The following is a 12,646-nucleotide window of genomic DNA, read 5'->3' on the forward strand; positions in this document are numbered from 1 at the left end:
CCTTCCAATCATGCAAAATGTATTTTTTTTAATTCATTGTAATCAGATGTAATCATGATTACTTTGCCAATGTTATCATTAATTTAATCAGACACTTTCAGAAATGATGTAATCATTAATTTAATTTAATCGTACAAATGACAAAGTAATTGTTATTTAATCAATTACATTGAAAGTAATCGGACCCATCTCTGGTGTCCAATTGAATATAATATAATTTTGGATGTAACGTGTCTTCTGATTGGCTGACGTTATTTTGTTATGAGCATATAGCCATAATGTAGTCATGTGAGCGTGACGTCATCAACGTTTTTTCATGGTTTGCTACGGTAAAAAATGCAATTTAGAATTGAATTATAAGAAATTACTGTAATATTTTTTCTGTCTATTCGAAATAACATTCAAATTTTGGTGCACACTTTTAAATAACCCGCTACGCGCGTTATTCAGTGTGCACCAAATTGTTTATGTTATTTCTTCATAGACAGAAAAAATATTACAGTCATTTCTTAAATAAGTTAATTCGTTACTGGAAGTACTTGAAGTGTATATCATGGTTTTCAATCCCCTTTTGTACAGATGATTGAATAAGAAAACAACGGAAAATTGTCTCTAAAATTAAAACATAACAGTAACTTGACAACTATCCAAAGTAAGATATATTCTTACGATGTTTGAAAATTGGAAATGTAACAGTTTTCTCATATCGATGTTAATGAGAAAACGTGTTGAACATCTGCATATTCAGTTTTATTCGAACTGTTAGTTTCATGATGGAAATAATTATTTCATGTTAATTTCAAGAATGATTTTTACAATTAAAATTGTATTTGTATAATTAATGAGAATGATCGAAAAACGCAATAAGTATCAAATTTGAATGCGTTACAATGGTTCATGTGCAGGTAAATAATGTTTGATCACATATCTTTTCTGTCTACAATATTGTAACAAATTTGTCAACGGCAATTTATCGAAATTTTTTAAAGGAAAATGTGTCATATTTCTGGTACGCACGTTATTTAAGTTTTGTTAAGGATGTTGTTCATTTGTCATGTTTTAAACTTTTTGGCAGATTTCCGGAATCCTCTTGTTTGATACATTTGAATGCCTAAACCCATTTTGCCATTTTTCTTTTAATAAATCTTTTACATACATAATGCTAAGCCAGCAATTAAAGTCTTATCAAATTTTAATTATTTCTTAATAGTTTTTGAGGACTGAAACTTGTCAATGAAAAAACTATGAAAAGTCAAGAGAGAACATTTTCCCGCCTAAATTGCAATAGCTAATATCTAGAAAACAAGCACTTTTTTGCTCTTTTGATTACTCTTTCAATCACCTTTAAATATATACTAGTGTTTTGAAAAGTTAATTATAATAATTGTAAAACTGAGTAGCGAACTCCCTTACTCAATTCTTAAATTTAATGTTCCTTTCAGAAACAACCAATCAACAGAAAACCAAATTATGATACGGTTACTAACAACGTATAGTTGTTGCCCATCAACAATTAATTCCATTCAATTTAAAATAAATGTAAATAATGATATTTTTATTTATATTTTTTTATTTCATAAATCAAAATATTATTCTATTTTATTTTAAAACCACTTTTTATGTAATCAAGTTTATCGACAGTCATACATATACTAAAATACTATAAGATTTTATTGTCTTTTCCGGAAATACATTCGTTGACCTTGAATATTGTTATATATATTTAGTTAAATATGTTATCTGATATATAGTAACCGGATACATCAATATCTTAGCAGTTTTCGTTTTTTCCTAATTACAAGAAAACAAGATTAAGTTTTTTTTACACGCTCGCAATCATCTTATTTTTTTTAAGGAATTTCCCCTCTCAGACATGCTGTCCATCATGTGTATGAAAAACCCTGCCAATTAATTATAATCCCATGGATTGAAAAATATTGAAAAAACGGATGTGGAGATCGATTGTTTTCATTTTAATTGTTAAGATTGCTTTGATAACTTACACATGGTATATACTTAAGTCTATATGTAGTTATTTTCCATAAACTTAAACAGAACAAGTATTAACGCACAACTGTATGTGATAAAATTATATTAAAGATGGGCGAAATATACCAGAGGGACATTCAAACTCATAGATCGAAAATAAATTGATAATGACATGGCTTAAAAAGTAAAAGACAAACAGACAATCAATAACACACAAGACAGAAAACCAAAGACTAAGCGACACGAACCCAATTAAAAACTGTATACTATTCTAACCTCATATTTTTAAGAAATAGTGTATTTCAGTATACATGTATGTTCATTTGTGTTACCACGTTTTTTTATTGAGTTAAGCCCTTCCAATTGATGTTTCATTGTGTGTTTTTCTATGTTATGATGTTACACTAGTGTATCAGATAAGGGTGAAGGTTTGGTACCATTAATATATTTAATCCCGTTACAATTGTTTGCACCTGTCCTAACATACCCTTTTTTAATGAATTTGATAAAATAATTTACTGACTGAGTGACTTGTATTTTTCATATCGAAACAATTGTTTTGTTTCCTGCATCATGCAATTACAATAAAAGTTTAATGAACAGTTATTACTTAACTATGTTTACAGTTAAATTAGTGATTTTTATATCCCCGTATGATATATTTAAGCTATTTAGCGTTGTTATCCATAAACGCATGAGAACAGAATATCAACTTTTAATGTAATAGGTATAATGTGATGCAATGTCTTTCAAATTTTCAGAAAATAATATTTTTTGACGGTATATTAAGGTTTTGATAGGTTTCTAATATAAAATAACAACCCTTATGGATGATATGAGGATTGCGGTTGACCTTTCATTTGAACTGTTTTGACATCCCTCGATGTGTTTAACGCCATGAACATTCCCCCAAAAAAACCTTTTATCTACAGCATACACAGTTGACAACTCAGTTAACATATTTTTTGATAGTTCCGTTAAAAAATATTTGCATTTGTATGTTCCATCTGCATTGGGGATGAGATAAGAAACTTTTCATAGATACCAGGCATACAACTGTGTACAACAGACCCGCATTTTGTCATTATCAATCCAACCTAAAAACCTGAGTTTAGCTCAGGTGCTCCGGAAAAGTAAATATATTTGATTACATCTTGTGTAGTTTTTTTGAGACCATGCCATGTCTGTTATTCCTCAGATTATGATTTTTCTCTTTATTGTTCATACAGGAAAGTTTGTCTTGTTATTACCAACACTGTGCACATACAATATATTTTTGTATTTTAAACGCACCAGAAATATGTCCACAATGTTTGAAATACTTATCCTTTTTTTTGCAGGTGTCTCAAGACATCTAATTATTATAAAAGACATATAAACCAATAAACACAAGTTACACATTGTTCAAATGTGAAGTCATATGTTTTTAATAATTCATTACTATTAATTTAAGCTAATTTGATTCATCTATAGTGAACATGTCAAACGTTTTCAAAACTCCATAACTTTTACAAAAATCAAGTATTTTGGCTATGTTACACTTGGAAAACTACCTTAATATCAAAACAATATCAATATTACAAAGGGATGTCAATTTTTTCAAGATATGAATTTGAATATATAAATTTATTTATGTTTGGTCAAGTAAAAATTGAAATCTCAAAAATACTGAACTCCGTGAAAATTCAAAACGGAAAGACCCTAACAAATGGCAAAAATCAAAAGCTCAACACATCACACATGCCAAACGAATCGAAAACAAATTTCTTATTCCTGACTTGGTACAGGCATTTTCAATGGTTGATTAAACCTGGTTTTTCAGCTAGCTAAATCTCTTATTTGTATGAAAGAGACTGTCGGCATTCCAATGGGAACCAATTGTGCCCCATTTTTGCCGACTTGTTTCTTTATTATTTATGAGGCTGATCTCATACAGGAACTTCTTAGAAAGAAGGATAAGAAGTTTGCAATATCCTTTAACTCTACTTTCCGCTATATAGATGATGTTATTTCACTAAATAATTCAAAATTTGTTGACTATATTGCAATTGAACCCATCTATTTCATCTACCTAGAGATAAAGGATACAACAGATACAGTTTAGTCGGCCTCATATCTTGACTCACATCTAGAAATTGACAATGAGGGTCGGTTGAAAACCAAACTTTACGACAAAAGATGTTATATCAGCTTTTCAATTCTTGATAGAGAGTTTCTGCTCACAAGGAAGCTATTAAACTAAGAGTTCCAAATGGTGAAGTTGAAATCACCCCATCGTAAATTTACGGACGCATCAGTTAGTTGACCGTTATGGAATAACCATTACACACATGATATCGGATATGTTCATTACGTCGTAACTACAATCCCCTTCCATTTCATCAATGTGATCAACCGAATTAGACTAGTTACCGGATTTGTAACAACATGAGCAACACAACGGGTGCCACATGTGGAGCAGGATCTGCTTACCCTTCCGGAGCGTCTGAGCTCACCACTAGTTTTTGGTGGGGGTCGTGTTGCTTATTCTTTAGTTTTCTATGTTTTGTCATGTGTATTATTGTTTGTCTGTTTGTCTTTTTTAATTTTTAGCCGAAGCGTTGTCAGTTTATTTTCGATTTATGAGTTTGACTGTCCCTCTGGTGTCTTTCGTTCCTCTTTTATATGAAAATCGCACCAATTTCAATTATATTGACACCACAATGTGAGAACAAAACAAACAGACATATTAGGTAAATGTTAAAAATAGAGATGCAGCAGTCACTATTGTATTTTAATCTTAATCACTTTTATAACTAACAAATATGTAACAAAGAAGCACAAAAAGACATAAAGACAAAGCACATTAGCAGTAACCGAAAGGCGAGAATACAAAAACTTAAAATAGCACAAATACACAATGACAGGATATATAAGCACAGAACCAAGACATATGTATTAAAGAAACTCAAAAAAGAAGGATACAGACAAAGCACATTTAGCAAAAATTAAAGACAAATTTACAAAAAAGATCATAGAACAATAACTAAATGACTGGACGTACATGATGTAAAAGTACAGAGCCACGTAATATGTACCACAGAAGCATAAATTTCACAACAGTGCTTTTTTTTTTTATTCTTACAGAAGTATTAAATATCTATGACGTAATTACCTGCATCGATTTTCGTTAAGTCTGACTTTTTGGTGAACTCCGAAATTTATTCAATGATTGGGGCATCCTTACAGTGAATTTGTAATTTATATTTATTGATCGATTTATGAACAGACATCCTTGTATTATAATAAGGGGTTTAATTTCGGAGGTTTTAAAGTAATTTTTATATTTGATTAAAAATATATTAAACTATCAAATAAACGACGGTAAGCCTTATAAATTTGAACACTATACTTCGTCAACACATTACTAACAAGAAGTAGATCAGTCGCTGTTAAAATTGTTTGAATACTAGAAGTTTCTATTAGTCTTACACGAATGAAATTGTTGAATTCCAATTTGATTCATATCCGAAGAGCTATAACTCAAATTTATAAACCAATAGTGACAGACATGTTTTGTTGTCTAATAGGCAACAACATTGTTAAGTGTCAAATTGAACCATGTCTAAAGAACTATAACTCAAATTTCAATACAACTACGTTAAGTTGATTCTTAGATTTTATTATTGAAATAATTAACATACTTTAAAGTCTTTGTTAATTTAATCATATTCCTTACGTACCAACCCAAAACAGGTAGGAACATAGAGAGATATGGTAATATAGCAAACTAGAGACAAAATAACGTACATGTCAGATTTACAACAAGTGATTTGAGGCTTCTAACTTGGGACATGTACATAAAAAACATGAGATGACATGTTTGCGGTAACCCAATATTCATCTCAAATGGGGCCTTCCAAAGCACAAAGGATCACCACCAGCTTCTGTTTGGTTCGTGTTGCTCAGGTTTTAGTTTCCTATGTTGTGTTTTGTATACTAGTACTCTTGTTTGGCTTTTTTTTATAGCCACGGCGTTGTTAATTTATTTTTGACGTCTAATTTTGATTCTTTCCTAGAATACGTGTAGTATCTGAAAGCCAGTTACGATCTGAAAATGTAATAAAAACATGTATCAAAACAAAATATCATCAAGATACATCCATTTGTTTTAGAGCCAACATCAGTCTGGAAAAGCATGACCTTGTAAAATTCAAAATTATCCAAACTGAAATGTAAAGAACTGTAAGCGTGAGTAATTGCATAGCTATCCATAAAGTATTGACAATGTTTAATTGATATATTTCGATAATAAGTGTATTCAAAGATAGATTAACGAACAAGTATTTACGTATACGGATTCTTAAGTATATAAGATGTCTATCATATTTGTTTTCCGTGACTTGTTTTGTCATAAATCAAGACTTTGGTTTTATGGTTAACAATGTTTACATTTCGTCATCTCAGAAACTATTATGTTAACTATACGGGATTGATTTTGGGATTTGATGGTCGCAAATCAAGTACACGAGTATTTGCGACAATCAAATCACCAACTAATGCCGTCGGAGATTATAATACAATATTATTATCTCCATTCTAATGAAACTGACAAAAAAACAACATCAAATCATATATTTAAAATCTGCCATACGTCGTCTGTACGTTTGCGTACATTTTCTTAGAATGAATTCTGAATTGATGCCCTGAAAATTTGTGACGTTATCCAATCAAAATGAATGTTACAAACGATGTTGCATTAGGATGTCGTATATTTGTGTATATCCTCATCCTGTTTTCTCTGCATGTTAGATAGTGTATCATTTGCAAACTACATCTCTTCATTTTTATGTCAAAAGGATATCTCCAGTATACGTCATACGAGGAAGACATCGAATATTACAAAAGCCTTAAGACGAATTTGCACCTGTCCTAAGTCAGGAATCTTATGTACAGTGGTTGTCGTTTGTTTATGTAATTTATACATGTTTCTCGTTTCTCGTTTTTTTTTTTATATATATTAGACCGTTGGTCTTCACGTTAGAATGGTTTTACTCTTGTAATATTGGGCCCTTTATAGCTTGTTGTTCGGTGTGAGCCAATGCTCCGTGTTGAAGGCCTTACCTTGACCTATAATTGTTTACTTTTAATGTTATTTGGATGGAGAGTTGTCTCACTGGCACTCATACCACATCTTCCTATACCTATAATAAGAAAAAAAGTAAAATCACAAAAATACTGAGAATAGAGGAAAATCTAATCGGAAAGTCCATAATCACATGGCAAAATCAAATAACAAAACACATAAAAAACGAATGGACAAGAACTGTCATATTTCTGACTTGGTACAGGCATTTTCAAATGTAGAAAATGGTGGAATAAACCTGGTTTTATAGCGCTAAACCTCTGACTTTGATGACAGTCTCATTAAAATTCCGTTATATTCACAATGATGCGTGAACTTAACAGACATAATAAATAAAATAGTCAAAATATGGGTACAGCAGTCATCATCGTGTAACAATTGTTTCCTTCTTCAACAATCAATAAGATTATCCATTCTACAAATTTATAGATTGTTATGTGATTATTACTAATGCAATAAATGACACACAATCTTGTAATGTCATAGCCATAGTTAGAAGAAAATCCAAAATAGATAAATTTGAAGAAATATTCAGAAAGGTGTCATGTTGATAATGTTTCCCCGTATATGATCCCATAGTAAACTTGCTATAAAGAAAGATAACACATCTTTTTGTGAACAGTCTTTCAAAAGTTTGAGATTTAGATCAAAACTATTCTGAACAGAAATTAGCAAAACAACCAATAATACAACAAAAGATGAATATTTTATCGAGAGACACACATACTTCAAATATATACAAGATAAGTAATGTTAACCATTAACAGAGTGTAGTGTTACCCTTATAGAACTATGATTGCATTCAAATTTTATACTTCCATATTTCAGAAAGGCTATTATGTATTTATTTATAATTTTCCATCTTCATAGTAGTACGGCGGCTTTGTGAAAAAATGTGCACATCCTGCTACAAGCATGAAATTTGGCATAGACCTTCCTCAACTATTTCTCTTTTATTTCAGATAGGGATGTATTTGAAAAAAATGTCTCACTTCCGGTAAAATCCAAAATGGCGGACATCATAGTTAAATTAGCCCGGCCAATTTTGAAGGTTAGTATGTGAAAAGGTGTTATTAACATGCTACTATCATACTATTTGGTACAAATCTTTCTTTTGGATATATGATATAGATAAGATGTCTTCAAAAACCCTGCTTCCGGTAAAATCCAACATGGCGGACATTGTACTAAAATAAGCTTTTTTTTAGGGAGGGTAATTGAAATGTGTTTTACAGTATTGCTACTATCATTATATTGTGCAGGAACCTTTCTATGGTGCTTCTCAAGGATACAATGTATCAGACATATGTGTTTAAAACCCTTACTTTCGGTGATATCCAATATGGCGTACATAGAAATATTGATAATTTTTCATTTTAATATTCATTTTTTTTCAAAATGTAAAGAAAATGTTTTTTTTTAGCTAGTCATTAAACTTTTGGCTTTAAATCATCCCCAAAACCACTAAGTCTATTCAGCTTTATATGTTTAAATACAAAGTTAACTCTTCCAGAAAAAAACAAAAACAATATCGCGTAAATTACAAAGATGAGTCCTCAATCCATATCTTCGATGTAGAGTTTTGGATGGACTGATTCAAACAAAATAAAATCAGTAAAGTTCTAAAACATCTTTAAAATAACTAATTTATGGCCGCAAATACATGTTTATTTACAATCGGAGAGCTTATTTGCCAAATTTACAAAGATCGTGGTATTGTTTCTTACATCTATAATGTACAAGCTCCTGATAAGATGAAGAGGCCTCACAAAGAGTTGTCCAAAAGGGTTCCCTTGGATCATATTTTTCCCTTCTCTATTCATAAGCGTCTAGACTAGTTAGCAAAGGAACCGATAACAAGCTTGTTACTCATTCCCACTCGCCATGGTATATTGCACGTTTTATTTGCTGTAGAAGACTAGACAGAGTCGTGGGAATAGCCTCAATAGGTATTTCCTCTTCCAAAAACACATGTTTTCTTGCTTCGATAACCCCATCTGATAAGTTTGTTCGATCTTACACCAAAACCACGTATCGTTCTATCAATGACATTGTCAAATCCATATCTGGTGATGTTGGCTGATCAATCATCATTCTAAATGATAGAGTTACATCTTCAAACACCATCGATGTCACCAACGCAGTTCCTTTTCCAGTAAACGTGTAATCTCTCAATGCCTAGTGTATTTGAAAGGTCATGGATAGAAACATATCAGAGGCTTTTCCCACTTCCAAATGCAAGCCAAAATTGTCCCTATATCGCCGAATGGCGAAACAGCAATGACAGCAACATCAGTATCGACCGTTCGAATCATGACTCAGTTATGTCTGTGTTTCATTGCATCAGACACATGCATCTTGATTCAAGTGCCAGCATGAGTGCCCTCTTCATGTCAACATGGTGCTAAGCTTGAAACATCATCATTTGGTGGAAAACACAGAACATCCTGAGCAATTGTTGCTACAAATACCTTTTCCTCAAAATCTATTGAGCAAGCTGTTGCGAATGAAAACTTAAAAGTTCCATCTTATTGTTGTCATCTCTCAGATAACTTTGGCAACTTTGAGGATTTTGTTTTGGCTCTGGATTCGTCTCTGTATTCCCTTTCCCCTAAATGTAGCTCTTGCTTCTTAACAATGCTCAGGATATTCTATCTTATCTACCTCATGATGTATTTCAAGTTTATCACCATGTTCACATTAAGAGGCTGACAATAGAATCATGGTGTATGTGTCTGATGCAATGTAACTCGAACTTGCACGAGTCATGATTCGAATAGTCGTTACTGATGATTCGTTCATTACTGTTTCGATATTCCGTGACATGGGTAGACGAACTATGGATTGTGTTTTGGGGGTGGGGGCAAAAAGCTTTGGATAAATATATATCAATGACCTTTCAAATGCACCTGGCAATCAGTGATTACACACACTTATTGTGATCCATGTCTTTATCGGTTGTGATATGGTTCTCTGATTGCTTGAGGAGGGAAAAAGACTGCGTGGGAGACATTGATGGCATTTGAAGATGTGACTTTAACATAAAGAATGATGATTGATCAGCCTAAATCACCGAGGTTTAACTGTAAGATCACACAAACTTTTCAGATGGGGTTAACGTGAAAAAAGCTATTTGCACAAAAGGGAAGACTAATTGAGGGTATTCCCTCAACTTGGTCTAGTCTTTTCCAGCATGTAAAACGTGCAAGATACTATGGCAGGTGTTTAGGACGATATTGGAATTAGCTTTTATGCTCCCCAGTTCAGGCACTTATGGATGGCGAAGGAACAAAGAGGATCACTTTTAAATAACTCTTTCTAAGGCCTCATCATTTTGTCAGAAGCTTGTACATTGACGATGTACTGAGGAATGCAGTTCAATGCCAAACAATGCTACATCCTAATCATCAGAAACAAAAGCCATAAAATCTACATTTTAAATGGACACATACTACAACAAGCATAACCCGTACCTAGGCCTACAATTTTCGGAAGACCTCAAATAGACCACCCACATATTAAGCGTGGCAAAGAAAGCAAATTCAACACTAGGCTTCCAAAGAAGACACTTGAAATACTTCCCACAAGATTGCAAAAAAAACAGCTTACATCTCGCTTGCCAGATCAACGATGTATATGGAGCCATAGTATGGGATCCCTATACGGTAACAAACATTAATAAGCTAGAAAGGATACAACGTCAAGCGGCAAAATTTATCACCATAGATTACAAGTCAAGAGAGGACGGGTGTGTCTCCATGCTTGCCCAACTGGAACTACAAGACCTCCAGACAATTGCAAGACGAACAAGCTAGAAGTTGATATTTATGTACAAAGTGGTTATGGGACTGATTCCCGCTATTTAACCAGAAATTTTTTCAAAAAAGCACGTCCTAACAGAAACATAACTGCCAAAAAGTTCGAAGAATACCACGCAACAAATATTGTGGAAAAGCAAGTAAAGAATCACTCTAAGTGTTTTGACATTCCACTAAGCAAAACACCACAATACTCAAACTCATTCTTTGTATAGACAATGGTCGCGTCGAATCAGCTAGACGACACTGTAGTGCGCGCATCAAGCACAGAGAGCGTCAAATCTGCTCTTTCGTCTAGTCAATAAATCGGCGGCGCTCCCTCAAACCGTTATATTAAAGTCAGAATTAGTATCGACAACAGATCCAGGATGTCGCGGTCGTTGTGAATGTGGAAAATCTGGTCTCCCGTGCACTGTTTTGTTTGCATGTGGTGGTGACTGTGAATAATACTTGTTTTTTTTAGCCAAATAGTAGTAATTTGAAAAATGTTTTAGTACTTTAGTACTTTAGTTATTTTATTTTGTTTTAATCAATCTATCTAAAATTCTAAATCAAAGATATGGATTGAGGACTCATTTTTTAAATTTACGCCATATTGTTTTGTTTTTTTTTAAATTTAAAAATGTACAGCAGAATAAAGACAATAACAATCCTTAGGATAACTAGAAGACAAAAGTTTAATGACGAGCAAAATGAACAAAAAAACCCAAACATATTCTTTACATTTAAAAAAAAGTTGAATATTAAAATAGAAAATTGATATTTATATGTCCGCCATTTTGTATATTACCGGAAGTAAGGTTTTTAAAGGGATATGTCTTATACATTGTATCCATGAGTAGCACAATAGAAAGGTTCCTGTACAATGTAATGATAGTAGCTATTCTTAAAAACACATTTCAATTACCCCCCCCCCCTAAAAATAAGCTTATTTTAGTAATATGTCCGCCATGTTGGATTTTACCGGAAGTAGGGTTCTTGAAGACATCTTATCTATATCATATATCCAAAAGTAGTATATAACAAAGGTTGGTACCAAAGATTATGTTAATAGCATGATAATAAAACCTTTTCACATACCATTGCATACTAGCCCTCGATATAGGGCTGATTTAGGTATGATGTCCGCCATTTTGGATTTTACCGGAAGTGAGACATTTTTTCAAATGCCTTCCTATCTGAAATAAAAGAGTAATAGTTGAGGAAGGTCTATGCAAAATTTCATGCGTGTAGCAGGATGTGCACAATTCGTCTGATATATCCTTGTAGCCGCCGCACTATAATAAATATAAGATCTGGATTGTTTATCGTAGGAAAATAATGTGTCTCATTTTTAACTCAAGGATTTGTAATACGAGTGACTTGATGAAAACGATAATATTTTGTTTTTCAGTTTATGTTAATTAATTGCATTATAAAATACAAATGAGACATATATAACTGTCTTTCTACAGGGTGTTATCCTTGATATATTAGCATGATTAATGGTAAAATTAGAATAAAAACAAACTGATCAAAGATGCAAGATTTTTCAATAAATCTGTTGGACGCATACTTCATCATTCGTGTTTGAAGCAAATCAATGCAAAGGCCAATTTGAATGCAATGTTTAAGGGCACTTCCACTGGAAATGTCGAAAAGTTGTGACATAATATTTGCGATAACAATTAAAGGTTTGTATAGTAGTTTTATAAAATTTACTGTTTGAAAAAAT

Source organism: Mytilus trossulus, chromosome 13 (genome assembly GCF_036588685.1).
Source record: "Mytilus trossulus isolate FHL-02 chromosome 13, PNRI_Mtr1.1.1.hap1, whole genome shotgun sequence".
In the NCBI taxonomy this organism is placed as follows: domain Eukaryota; kingdom Metazoa; phylum Mollusca; class Bivalvia; order Mytilida; family Mytilidae; genus Mytilus; species Mytilus trossulus.